The 14246-nt window shown below is 37.0% G+C and overlaps 1 non-coding gene across 1 annotated transcript; it reads right to left on the minus strand.

Moving 5' to 3' along the window:
* Positions 1-10433: 10433 nt before the first annotated feature.
* Positions 10434-10540, minus strand: LOC118480645. The gene has a single exon (XR_004863625.1). It is a non-coding gene; the product is annotated as a small nucleolar RNA R71 (small nucleolar RNA).
* Positions 10541-14246: the final 3706 nt, after the last annotated feature.

Here is a 14246-nt window from a genome sequence, read left to right on the forward strand (position 1 = left end):
TGTAAAATAATAGAAATCCTTACGAAATTTCTAAAAACGATCGGCAAAATCGACACGAAACAAAAACAGATTCGACGACAATTATCGAACAGACACTAATTATATACTGAATACAGATACTGACGGACACAAACTAAATATATAACACGGAATCTAAATCCAAATCGAGACTGAGACGAAACTGATGCAAACCGGTACAGATACTGAGTCAAAGCAGACATAGCTAATACATAACAGAATCGGATACTGAACATAATCAGAAGCATACTTAACCCGATACACCATCGGAAACATAACCAGATGCGTACAAACTTATCAGACATATCAAAACAGATACTTAACATATTCACATACAGAAACATATACTAACTTACACGACAACTATATGTCAACAAAATAAGTCGTGTAACACAGAAGCACCCAAAGCCAGAAACAGAAACAGACTGGTACACAGCTAGCTAGTCCATGCACCTATGAGATGGTGAGTGTGGCGTGCACCCATTATTCCATCTCCAGACAAACAAACTCAAACTCAGAGCTAAGATCGATCTATACGCCTCTAGTGTCCAAGGTGATACACAAGCACAAGCTAGAGACGCCGTGAACTTTTATTACGCACTGTCACGATAAGTGCCATGCCGTTGACGCCCAAACGACAAGCCAGACATGCTTGGGTGACAGAGTACATATACTAAGGTCTTGTAAATAATTTCACACAACTGGAATAATAATGACAGGAACATGCGACGATGAGTACAAGTCTGAGGTATGGCATGCTACAACTCACAAGTAAACAAACATATACAAACTGACTCATATAATGTATCACCTATCAAACGAGTACTATTATCAAACCATGAAAATCAAACTCTAAGACAAAGACAAAGACCCGCACTACAAGGTAACGGATACAATAAAGATGAATACTATGATAAGAAGGCCAAAGAATCCGTACCAACGAGTAACGAAAAATAAAAGTATACTACGATGAAAAGAAAACAGAATCCGTGCCAATGAATAACGAAAAATAAAATTATACTATGATGTAAAAGAAACGGAATCCGTACCTTAGTTAGCAAACAAAGCAAAAATCCACAAATCTAGTCGTCCTCAAAAAAAATATGCAAACCTAAATCCCGTACCTTAAGATTAGTTTTATTATAATTAAAAAGGTCTTTCATTTAATTTCCCGGCGACCAACGAGCTATGCTTACCCGTAATATTTTATCAAGTACGCATTCGCTTAATACTTGTATAACAAAGTCTTAATCATCGCATTCTATATAATATAAATATATGACGTTTGTAACAAGGAAAATATATATATATATATATATATATATATATATATATATATATATATATATATATATATATATATATATATATATATATATATTTACACTTGAATATAACTCAACCAATTATACCTCAAAACTACAAACTTTAATTATTACTAATTTGTTCATGACACAAAATATTAAATCATGTAGGTTTAAAGCACTTAGACCCAATCCCTCAACAACACCAACATAGCACAGATATGTAATATACACACACATAAACATTGTATTCACACAATTATATATATTTGTAGCACATATACACACCATGCACGTACACATAATATAAATAATATTAATAATAATAAATATATAATAATAATTATTATACTAATAATAATAGATATAGTATTAATGCACACACAAGATACTCAATTCACACACACGTCACAATACACATTCATGCTCACATTCACATTCACATTCCACATTCCACACTTACACACATTATCATATATAATTTATATAACACAGAATACACAGCATATATACACACTACACACGCATGCATAATACAAAATGCACACCTGTATCACACGCACATACATAAACTTTACACACACAAACACCACACTCACATACGTATACACTCATGCATCATACACAGATTCATTTCGTTACGCACACACGTTCTGAGTTACATCATATTTCTTCCTTGGTAACTCGACCGAAAAAGTAATCAAACCCAAATTAACCCCCTAACCTTGATCGCCGGAAACAACCCACCCTTAACCCAAATCGAAAGCCTTAACCGAAAAATCAAACAAACAAAGATAATTGGTTCTACCTTGTAGATCGGAACGACCGGATCAAACCCGGTGGCGGTCGTGGTGTCGGTGGGCAGAGGCGGCGGCTAACAAACTCGCACTAATGGTGGTGGTTTTGGTCTCGAACCGGATCGGAAATGACGGCGGAGGAGATAATGCTGCAGTGGCCACAACGGCCCGGTTGTTCTAATTCGTAACTATAGCCGCGGAGGTTGTTAGTGACGACGGCAACGATTTGTTGCCGTGCGGTTTCCGACCCCTAGGTCGTGGGTGCGAATATCATTAGCGGGAGTGACGACTTTGTGTCACAAATCGGTGGCATTGCACGACGAAAACGGTAACTGTGGCATGGTGAGTGGTTGCGGAAAGGAATCCGGAGAAGCCTTACGAAGATGAAGAAAAAAAATTAGGGCCTGCAACCATTTATTCTCAAGGTCTTCACTTCAGCCCTCATATTACAAGAGCTTTACACTATGAATCCTAAGGTTTAAATTGGAGTAATAAAGACCCTAAAACTTAAAAATTAATTCAATCTAACATATTCTTATTATATAAGTATAAAAATTACACTTATCATTTACTAATCTATTTATTTGAATAAAATGCAATACTTAAAATAAAAGATCCAGTTAATTGTCACTAATGGCTTACTCAATTATACAACGTATTAAATTTGTTTAAACCCATCGTAATAAATTAATATTTTCTATTTTTAGGTTTTCAAAATTTTGGTATGTTACATAATTATTTGTTGATTTCTGGCAAGGAAACACATAGAACTAGAGTCAAACGCTCATGTGTTGGTTAGAATATTACCATTAGCAGACTTAAATATCATAAATATCTTACTACTTATCTTGGCCAGCTGTTGAATTATGGATAGTCTCGATGCTCATGCCTAGTTTAATGGCATAAACCTGCAGTGAGACTTTTCTTTGAAGAAACTTATAGCTGGAAGTAGTAGTTGTACACTATCTCTGTATCTTAAAAGTATCCTCCTTTCAGGGTTAGTGGCGGTGAGATCAACAACATCTAATTTTTCAGTTTCATGCATTCCTTTTCCTGTACATAAGTTGCTAATCAACACACTCATTTTCCTTTGGTACTCTTGAGTGTTATAGTTGATTCTTAAGGAAACTTATGGTATTAGTGGAAAAGTTATATGTAATGCACCGGAAAAGTGTACTGATTTCCATGTGTAAACCTTTAAATTATGGGTCATGGTATTGTACATCATGATGTATTCACATATGCCACAAACTTTCTAGTAAGAATCTAGAGTAATGCATGCGTCTTATGAGTTATTTTGATTCTTCCAAAGATAACAAATTAGTCTTAGGAAATTTAGAATCTAGAATAGCTCACATGACAGCAATAATTAAGTGAGTTCTCGATTATCATAAGAGATATAATGTTTGACTTATCCCACTAGTCATGCTCTAGTTTTCTTCTGTAATACTTTTATCAGAAAAGAGCAGTAGGATTGTCATATCTTAAGAGATAATCAACAATCCAATGAGTGCAAATTTTGTAGAAACTCTTTAGTAAGCAAAACATAGGTTTTGAAATTAGAGTGGATGAAATAAATTGGATACAAACTTAAGAAGAAGCTTAGAGTGATTTACATTATGGGGTAATCAAGTAAGACGGATACAAATTATTATATTGAAGATATAGTCTACTATAACACCAAAATAACAGACTAACTTAAGGTTCTACCTGAATTTTGGCTTCGCTTTGGCTTTGACCAAAATTCAGACACATTATGAACATACATAAATAACAGATTGTCTTGATGTTCTACATAAATTTGGCTTTGCTTTGGCTTTGACCAAAATTTATACATTATGAACATACATAACAGACTGACTTATTGTTATACATGAGTACATGAACTTTGGCTTCGCTTAGGCTTTGACCAAAATTCATGTATCATGATGAACATACATAAATCATAAGGTAAAACACATAAATATAACATAACACCTTTGGGCCAGAAATGAAATATTTATGTAAATTAGGAAAATACAGATAATTATATAAGATGCCATCACTTAAGCTTCAATGTTTAATCAAATGATATCTCGTTGGTTCAATCATCGATCATTGAAGGTCGCCATTTAACTTGCATACTTAAGTTGAGCCCTTTACAAGTTATGGTCATACAAAACCAAATAAAATAAGGCTTCCAAAAGTTAACATAAGGCATGCAAATTCGTATGTCAAATAGGTTTCAAGACATAAGTAAAAAAGATTAAATTTCGCTTAGTATGAGGAACCCAAAACATAATAGAATCCTATATAGTCAAATATAGTAACCGTAAGGATTTTGACATAATTTATCTCAGTAAATTTAAATCAAATATATCTCGGTAGATTTAAATCAAATATAGAGATTTGTATAAATATACAAATCCAAACATTAATTGTATCCTTTAGATGGTTGTAATAAAAAGTCTAATGTGGATATACCAAAAGATGTGGCAATCAGTTATCCACCTCTTCAAACAAAATACAGTAGGAAACAAATTCCTTTCTCTAATAGATATCAAATTAATATCAAAAGGAATTAATTAAATTCCTAAAAGGATGAAATACTAGTTGGGCATTTGCACTTTATAAGTATTTTTAAGAATTTGAATAAATCCCTTTTGTTATTTGAATCCACTAAAAAATCAACATTCACGTATTGCTCATATATGGAGATAACAAATAAAGAAAGGTGCCAAATTATATGCATATTTAATTCATGGGTAAAAATCATTTCAGTCAATTAACTTATGAATATTTAATGAATTACATCATGCATTCAATCAATTCATGAAGTGCAACTAATGAGTAATTCTAGAACAAGAAACGTCACATAATTCTGACTAAAGAAATAACTGATTTTACCATGGTGATTTGCTAGTTGTGATTACTTCAAGAAAACCGATTCAACGACCATAGAAACAAATCAATATTTTAATGATTTTAGTTTCCTGTTTCATAAGATCGATTTGTTAATACGCTTTTGCTGATAAAAATAATTATGAATCGCAAAACATAAAATCGATTGAGCAAAAACAAGGCAACAAATAACTAACATGATCGGATTCATATAATCTACATTGCTCTGATACCACATGTTGATTATATCTATAAACATGGGTCAAAAATAAAGAACCCTAATCATGTTTATTCACATAACGTAAATATAGACGCCAAGTTAGAGATACTTACTTGTAGGGATGATTATCTTTGAGGATAAAGATGAAGTCATGATTCCCGTTATGGTACCTTGTGTTGATGGATCACACTAGAGAGATTTTTTTAGTACTGGTGTTCTTCATCAAGTTGTTCATCTCTTATGATCAATATATATTTAACATAAAAAATGAATGATGATCATGAATAGTGATCGGTTATGAAAACTCTTTACATTCTCTATTAAAGGTACCTAAAGGGAAATCATAATTGCCCCTTAAACTAATCAATAATTACAATTACTACCATCAAGTAATTGTCGGGGACTAGTTATTTCATATTGGTAATGTTACCAAATGATCCGTAAGGACACATCAACGGGTTATTTCTAACATAAATAACAGTGTATGTATAAACTTGGGTAAAACAAAACCTGATAAATGACGTCGGGCAACCGGAGGTGCTTGTCGACGGTGAAGGCGGAGGTGGGGAGGTAACGTCGGGCAATCGAAGGTGGGGGAGGTGACGGAGATGTGGTGGTAGTGGAGGGGAGATGTGGTGTCGGCTGGGACGAGCAAGCTGCTAGGGTTTCAATGTGTTTTGAAAGAGCAAAGGATGAGAAGAGGTCTAGAAGAGGGGAGTTCTGATCTGCGCAAGGAAGAGGTCTAGAAGATCTTTTCTTAATGAAATTTCTTCCAAAAATCAAACACACTGCAGACGCAACGTCTGCGCGTGATCTGCGTGAGACAGGCATAAGAGATCGTAAAGTGCTTTTCACAAAAAAAACGAACACCCAATTCGTCATCAAGCTTTAAAATTATGGTTTTAGTCTCCAACTACCATGTTTGCTTTTATCTCTTGTTCGAAAAGTTAATTATTAACATTAATTTTCCGTTACATCCATACACAAATATCTACCCTTTTACCTTTATGTTTGAAAAAAAAACTAATCCGACGTGCACTTTCACTTCTTATTCTCATTTCTCCAAACTAGTTTTATACCTGTCTCAGTTTGGGTACAACGATTTAATATAATTTAAACTAGTCTAAGTACCCGTGTGTTACACGGGTGGCTTACACAAAAAATATCTCCTTTAACAATGTTGAAACAAGTATTTTAATTATATAAATGTTAAACTACTAACGTAAATATTAGAGTACACTGAATAATTGATATACATGAATGAGAAAAAATCACAAATCATTAAAGATTTCTTCAACCGACTTGGACTGGACTGAATCTTTTCAACACAACCATCTTGCCACCTCCATATTCTATCTTCTTCAACCTATATTGAGCGTAGAAATAAAGCTTTTTGGACTAAATGAACACCAACACCTTGGTCACTGAATCAACAGAGTTAACACTTTTGAGGACGAAAAAGGTTATATATCGAAATGTCATTGCAGGTAGTTGAAAAGTTATATAATGATATCGGAATAGGAGTAAAAAATGACGATTTCAACCCCAAACCCAAATGGACCCATTATCCTAACCTACTCTTGTTGCCATAAATTGTTAAACAAACGTCAACATACTAATTCTTGTTTCTCAATTATTTGTCTAGTGCTCTTTGTTATTCCTTGAAGGAGACATTTTGCTTCATTGCCTCTCAAATGCATGAGCTAAAAACAATCCCTTCTCTAGCATGTAGGAGACCACTTTACCGTTATACCCTTCAGAACAAATAACCAAAAAAGGTGAAGTTGACAGGAAAACATATAGTAAGCGAAACAAATTGAGAAGCATATACAGTAAGCATTGGGGGTAGAACAGGTTGGGTACTAGGTCAGAATGGGTACGGGTTTAAACAAACCATTTTAAATGCGGGTCAAAATGGATATGGGTTGAAAGCAATCATTTTGAATGCGAGTCAAAATGGGTTGTGCTAAGTTGACCAACAAATTTTGTCCATCGGTTTTTTATAAATATTAGGATTATAGAGATATACTTTTACAATGATGATCTAACTTAGGAAGTTAATGAATAAAAACAGACTTTCTATGTCTTTCAACACGTTTGATGTGTTCCCCTCTTATTTAAAACCTTATAAAATTGACAATTTGAAGAAAACAGAAATTTTACCTATCATCCGGTCGGGTAAGCTGACATGCTAAGGTGCTACAACTTCATGAATAGTTTCAGTAGACTAATTCCTCCTGCAGCAAGTAGCTCCTTATGATAAATTTTGAAAACATAATCAAATTGAAAAATTTCTAAATTTAAAATCTTATAAAACTGACAATTTCTTCAGAAAGGTTTTATCTTTGATAGAGAAAAAACAATTTTTACCATATAAAGTTACAATCCACAGAGCTATGATCCCACGGATTAGATGAATCGACAGGTTTAGAGATAAGGCATGCATCCAAAGAACCATGAAATAAGTCAATATAAGTCAACACCTCCTATTTCTAGGAATCATTTTTGGATAAACCAGCTAAAACATTAATACAAAATAAAACAGCAAAGGTTAACTCTACCGAAACGAACCTACACGGACCGAAAATGAAAACATAACCCACGACCAAACCGACATGAACCAAAAAGTGTCAAACCAAATTATGAGCTGATAAGTACCTAAGCGCCATGATCTGTACGCTTCTTAACATTCAAAGCAACACACATGAATCACACTGATATTTTATCCTCATCCACTTGTGGCACCCGCCACATGTTCATATACGTCTAAAAAAAGATGATTATGATAGAATAAAATACCAAATATAAAGAATTGAAACAAATAACATTTATCAATGTTTTGAAAACTATACCGGAAATCGAACCGGCCACACTGTTGATTCATTAGTCAAATTGTACTTGAAAACAAATGACACTATAATTAAGTTACAAAAAATATTTGTATATAAAAAATATTCTAAATACTTGCGGTCTGGCTGATGTGTGTAAAATGAAACATATAAATTACATCAAATAAGGCATAAAACTAACCCTTTTTGAGTACTAATGTTGGAAAAATTATGTTTTTGTCTTCCTTTTGTATTTTCAGGATTAAATGAGCTCAAATTAACAAAAGAAGCAAAAAGACAGCTAAATCTAGCATAAATACAAGAAAAGGAACAAAAGTGGATTGCCCGACCCCTCAACAGCATCCTCCCAAGCAAAACAGAGAAGGCAGAAGACTGAACACGCCCCGTGCTCAGCGAGCACGGGGCCGTGCCCAAGAAGCAACAGAAAAGACAAACCTGTAGAAGCTTCTATTGCTCACCACGGGGTTGTGCCCAGTGAACACGGGGGCGTGCCCAAAGTATTGCAGGCGCATTAATTGTAATCGTGAATTACAATTAATAAGGAGAGATAGTGTCAGACAGGCACGGGGCCGTGCCCAGCGGACACGGGGTCGTGCCTAGGCCTCTGTTCAGCCTATAAATAGGAGTGCTTGGCTTCATTGCAACTCATCCCTTGGCACACCACCTCTCTCACACTTCATCCACCACCCACCACCATCACAACACCATCATCCACCACCATCATCCATTGTCCATCATAGAGTGTGTGAGTCGTCTCGGGATCCAAGATTGATCGTAAGAGTTCTTGACAATCAAGGCCATGTTTGCCTAAGTCTCTTACATCACTTGGTGAAGACAAGTGTTTAGTATAATACTTTTTATTTTTAATCTTTTGCACTTTTTATTTGGTTTTGTATTAATGACTTTAATAACTAGTTTCTTATGTTGAAGGTGACTTTTCCTTATCGTTTGTCTGTGGTGTCTTGGCATTATTTTACTGTCTATATAAAATAAAAGATTTTCACCATTCATATCTCCACGGTCTATATGGAGGTATGTTGGCTACCTGGTCGGGGGTTAAGGGAACGGTTTGGTAAGGGTCTTGCCCTTGTTCAGCGTTTAGAGGTCCTGCAAGGGACCTGGGTCAAAGGTTATACTAATACACGAGTTGGATCCAAGTGATTCATCTTGTCTATCTGTTTTTATTTTTATTTTACTTTTCAGCATTTAGTTAGTTTTATTTTCTTAGTTTAAAAATCTTTTCTAACATTTTGATTTGATTAGACGTTGAGGATAAACCGGTACTAAAAGCTCTTGTGTCCTTGGACGACCTCGGTATCTTACCAACACTATACTACGTCCACGATGGGTGCACTTGCCCATATGTGTGTTTAGTGTTAGTAAATATCGTGTTTTATAAATTTAAAACTTGGCTACAAAGTGTAAAAAGGGCTTAAAATATATACCAAAAATATATTACACTACACGCACATCAAGTTTTTGGCGCCGTTGCCGGGGACACAAGGATTTTAAGAAAGTTAGGAATCAACGCCCTAATCATTTTTTTATTTTCTTTTTAATTTTTAGGATTTTCTTAGTTTTTCAGCTTCTGCAGAGCTCAGCACGGGCCGTGCCTGGTCGGACACGGGCCGTGCCCAGCGGTGTTACTGGAAGTTTTTAGTTTTCCGAGTTACAGAAGGCTGACCACGGGGCCGTGTCGGTGCAACACGGGGCCGTGTCCAACTCTCCAGTAACAGGGATCCGGAAAACAATCACTGTAACTCCGACCACAGGCCGTGTTCACTGAGCACGGGGCCGTGGTGAACCTTCTGACCAACATTCTTTTCTGTTTTTGTTGCAGGACTTGGAACCAGACGCCATCTCTACGTAGTGTATGAGCTCCAGTTCTAGTAAAGACATAAAAGAACCTCTAGAAGAACCCGAACGTTTTCTCAGAAAAAGACAAAAAGCTAAAAGCCAAGAGAAGGTTTCGGGGAACCCACTTCCAATGGCGGACCAACGTACCCTCATGGATTATCTACGACCCACCGTAGGTAATCTCGGCGCCGCTATCAATGCACCGAATGTTGAAGCCAATAACTTCGAACTTCGGCCGCATTTGATACAGATGCTTCAGAACTCCGCAACCTTCCATGGGCTTGCGGACGAGGATCCCCATCTACATATTACTAATTTCTTAGAAATATGTGATGCCTTTCGGATCAATGGAGCATCAAATGACGCCATCCGCGTCCGAATGTTTCCTTTTTCACTAAAAGACCGAGCAAAAGCTTGGCTTAACGCCCTCCCAGCTGGATCGGTAAACACCTGGGATGAACTAGCCCAAAAATTTCTATATAAGTATTTCCCTCCCGCTAAAACGGCTAAATTAATGAATGAAATTAATACATATTCACAAGAGGACGGGGAATCCTTATATGAAACTTGGGAAAGGTTCAAGGAGCTATTGCGAAAGTGTCCACATCACGGCCTTGCAATATGGCAACAAACATCCACTTTCTATAATGGGTTGTTGCCACACACAAGGCAAACACTTGACTCTAGCTCCGGGGGACTTTTAGGTAATCGTCGCCCGCATGAAATATATAATCAAATTGAGGAAATTGCTCAAACCAATTTTCAGTGGCACACTCCCCGAGGCAATAAATCCATTGCCCGGGCGCCCATAAGGTTGATGAAAGCACTTCTTTACAAGCCCAAATCGAGGCCCTTTCTTCGAAAATAAAAAATTGGAAATGACAAAAACGGTCTCAGTTATGGCTTGTGAAGGGTGTGGTGGGCCACATGAAAATTGGAGTTGTACGAAAGAAACAGACGATCAACAAGAATCGGTAAACTACATTGATAATAGACCTAGGCCGTCGGGTCCTCCAACGGGCACCTACAACCAAGGATGGCGAAATCACCCTAACCTTGGTTGGAGAGAACCCGACAATAGTAGTAACCAACAAAACCAACGAACGAACTTTCAACAACCAAGAAATGAGTCACAAAATTTCCCTCAACAACAAGGTGGACGAGAAAGGCTTGAAGATACTATATCTCGCCTCATCTCCGACACTGAAAAGAAAAACTCGGAGAGGTTTCTACAATTAGAATCAAATTTTAGGAATCAACAAGCTAGTATTCAAAACATCGAAAAACAAATAAGTCAACTAGCACAAAATTTCTCCGAGAGACCACAAGGCGCGTTACCAAGCAATACCGAAACAAACCCAAAAGCGCAAGTTCATCTCATAACATTACGGAACCGCACCGTGGGTCCTACGGAAGGCCCGCCGCCTACCGAGGAGACCATAACGCCGCCCCTACAAGAGAAGGGTTCCCCTCCCTCACCAGAGCCTACCAAGGCTCCTCGAGTTCCGTACCCCGGTAGGTTAATCCGTCAAAAGACCAATGAGCAATTCGCAAAATTCGAAAGTCTACTAAAACAATTGCATGTCAACATTCCTTTCATTGATGTCCTAACCCAAATGCCTAAATACTCTAAGTTCATGAGTGACTTCCTCACTCATAAAAGGAAAATTGAAACATTGCAATTATTTAACTTAGGCGAAGAATGCTCTGCCCTCGTACTCAACAAACTCCCCCAAAAGAAAATCGATCCCGGAAGCTTCACAATTCCTTGCTCGATCGGGGACTCCCCCGTTCGTAATGCACTAGCCAACCTTGGGGCTAGCATTAACCTCATGCCCTCATCAATGTTCAAGAGACTCGGCCTAGGAAAAACGAGTCCAACAAAAATGAGCATACAACTTGTTGATCGATCCGTCAAATTCCCGCAAGGTGTCATTGAAAATCTCCTAGTCAAGGTCGACAATTTCGTCTACCCGGCCGACTTTGTCATACTCGATATGGAAGAAGACACCGAAGTCCCCCTCATACTAGGGAGACCATTTCTCGCCACCGCACAGGCAGTGGTAGACATGAATGAGGAACGCTCACTTTAAAGTATGGGGATGATGAAGTAAAGTTTGGGGTTGGGAAGAGAATAGAGGACGATGACCCGGTCAATTACATGAAGGTTATTGATTCAAGTTTGGATGATGCTCTCCGACGGTGCAACATGGGATGCAAGATATCCCGCTCAGAAAACATATAACCTTGCCTTGGGTCTAGCCAAGGACCCTTATAAACGTGGCGCACCACGGAGGCAATCCGCGGAACTATCCTTAGTTTAAGTTTAATATTTAAGTTTTAATGTGCAGAATAAAACACACTCATGGTGGTCAAGGATGACAAGGGAAACGAGAAACATGGCCCCATGCACAAAAACAAGGCCACCCGACAACAATTTCTCCATTACAGTAAGTTCAGCACGGGCCGTGCCCAGCCAACACGGCCCCGTGCTGAACACCCTGCAGACAAATGCCCAGTTCAGGTAACTGGACACGGGCCGTGTTCACCGAAAACGCCCCCGTGTCCAGGCTTCTGTTTCTTTTCTTTAATTATTGTTACTGGCACCTGAACATGGGGCCGTGTCCAGACTGCCAGTAACATAAATTTTTGCTTTTAACACCATGTTACACATTCAATCAACCTAAAAATTTATTTTTGGGACACATTGAGGACAATGTGTAATTTAAGTGTGGGGGGGATGTTAAAACCGTGAATTTTGCAAGTCCCAATGACAAGCCTTACACAAAACTCTATTGGAACCGCTAATCACCCCAAATTTTTTTCAAAAATTTTCAATTTTTTTTAATTGTCTAAAGTTTAAGTTGGGAATTCTAAGACTAACAAGGTTATATTTTTACAAGTTTACAACCGATAGCGTCGTGATAAAAAGAACCAACATAAGTAAATTATGAAACGGCATGACAAGCTTAGTTAAAATTCGATTATATATACTTGATCACATAAAAACCCATTCCCACAAAAGTGAGTTTTGAGCCTTTATTGAGCATACAAATATATATCTTTAAGCTAAATGCTCATTTTTCGTTTCTTGTGTGAATAGCCGTTTGGTTCTTACGACTCTAGAACTTGCCACGACAATTCATTCCCGGTCCTTACCAACTTAAACCCAAGTAAGTAAATGATGGAGGCATTAGGACTAACCCTTTTTCTTTCAAAACCATTATTTTTATTTTTCTTTTCACCTACCCAAAAACTCCCCTTAGTTAGCCCCTTTGAGCCTAAACCCTTTCGTTTCTTAACCCCAAAACCCTTTTTACCCACCAAAAATCCTTTTTTATTTTTACCCTTTATTTTAGTAACAAGCTCGGTTTTCATGTGACTAAAAAAATATCTACAATGAAGTTAGAAATAAACAAACAAAGCTCCTCAAACAAAAGCTTGTTTGAAGAAATACTTCATTAAAAATAAAAAGTCACAAAAACAAAATGTTTTACGAAAACCGACGCTTTTTACGACTTTCGCCCTTTTCTACTAACCACTAACCCAACTACCCACCTTTAGCCCAAGCCTAACCCTTCACCTCAAAAAGTCCTCTTGATATTTACAAAGGTATAAAGTTAAAAAGGAGGAAGATTGATTGATTGACAAGCATATGGTAGGAATAAGTTCCATGCCGCTCTCGAGTGATTCACTAAAAATACACCTTCGGCCGAGTGTTGAGTGATTTCCACCGTGAGGTATGTGAACTTGTATATAAATGAAAATTTTAAAAAGGCATGTTATGCCTTAATAAATAATTTACCTTATGAAAAGTTTTCAATAAATCATAACGAATAGGATTGTAAATGAATAAAAATAAAACCCAATAAAGATCTTGGATTCCCGACACTCTATCACAAGCCAAAACCTTCTCTTCTACCCATTCCATTTGGGAGTGTAAGCCACATATTAAAGAGTTTTGCTTGAGGACAAGCAAAAATTCAAGTGTGGGGATATTTGATGTGTGTAAAATGAAACATATAAATTACATCAAATAAGGCATAAAACTAACCCTTTTTGAGTACTAATGTTGGAAAAAGTGTGTTTTTGTCTTCCTTTTGTATTTTCAGGATTAAATGAGCTCAAATTAACAAAAGAAGCAAAAAGACAGCTAAATCTAGCATTAATACAAGAAAAGGAACAAAAGTGGATTGCCCGACCCCTCAACAGCATCCTCCCAAGCAAAACAGAGAAGGCAGAAGACTGAACACGCCCCGTGCTCAGCGAGCACGGGGCCGTGCCCAAGAAGCAGCAGAAAAGACAAACCTGTTGAAGCTTC

Source organism: Helianthus annuus, chromosome 7 (genome assembly GCF_002127325.2).
Source record: "Helianthus annuus cultivar XRQ/B chromosome 7, HanXRQr2.0-SUNRISE, whole genome shotgun sequence".
NCBI lineage: Eukaryota > Viridiplantae > Streptophyta > Magnoliopsida > Asterales > Asteraceae > Helianthus > Helianthus annuus.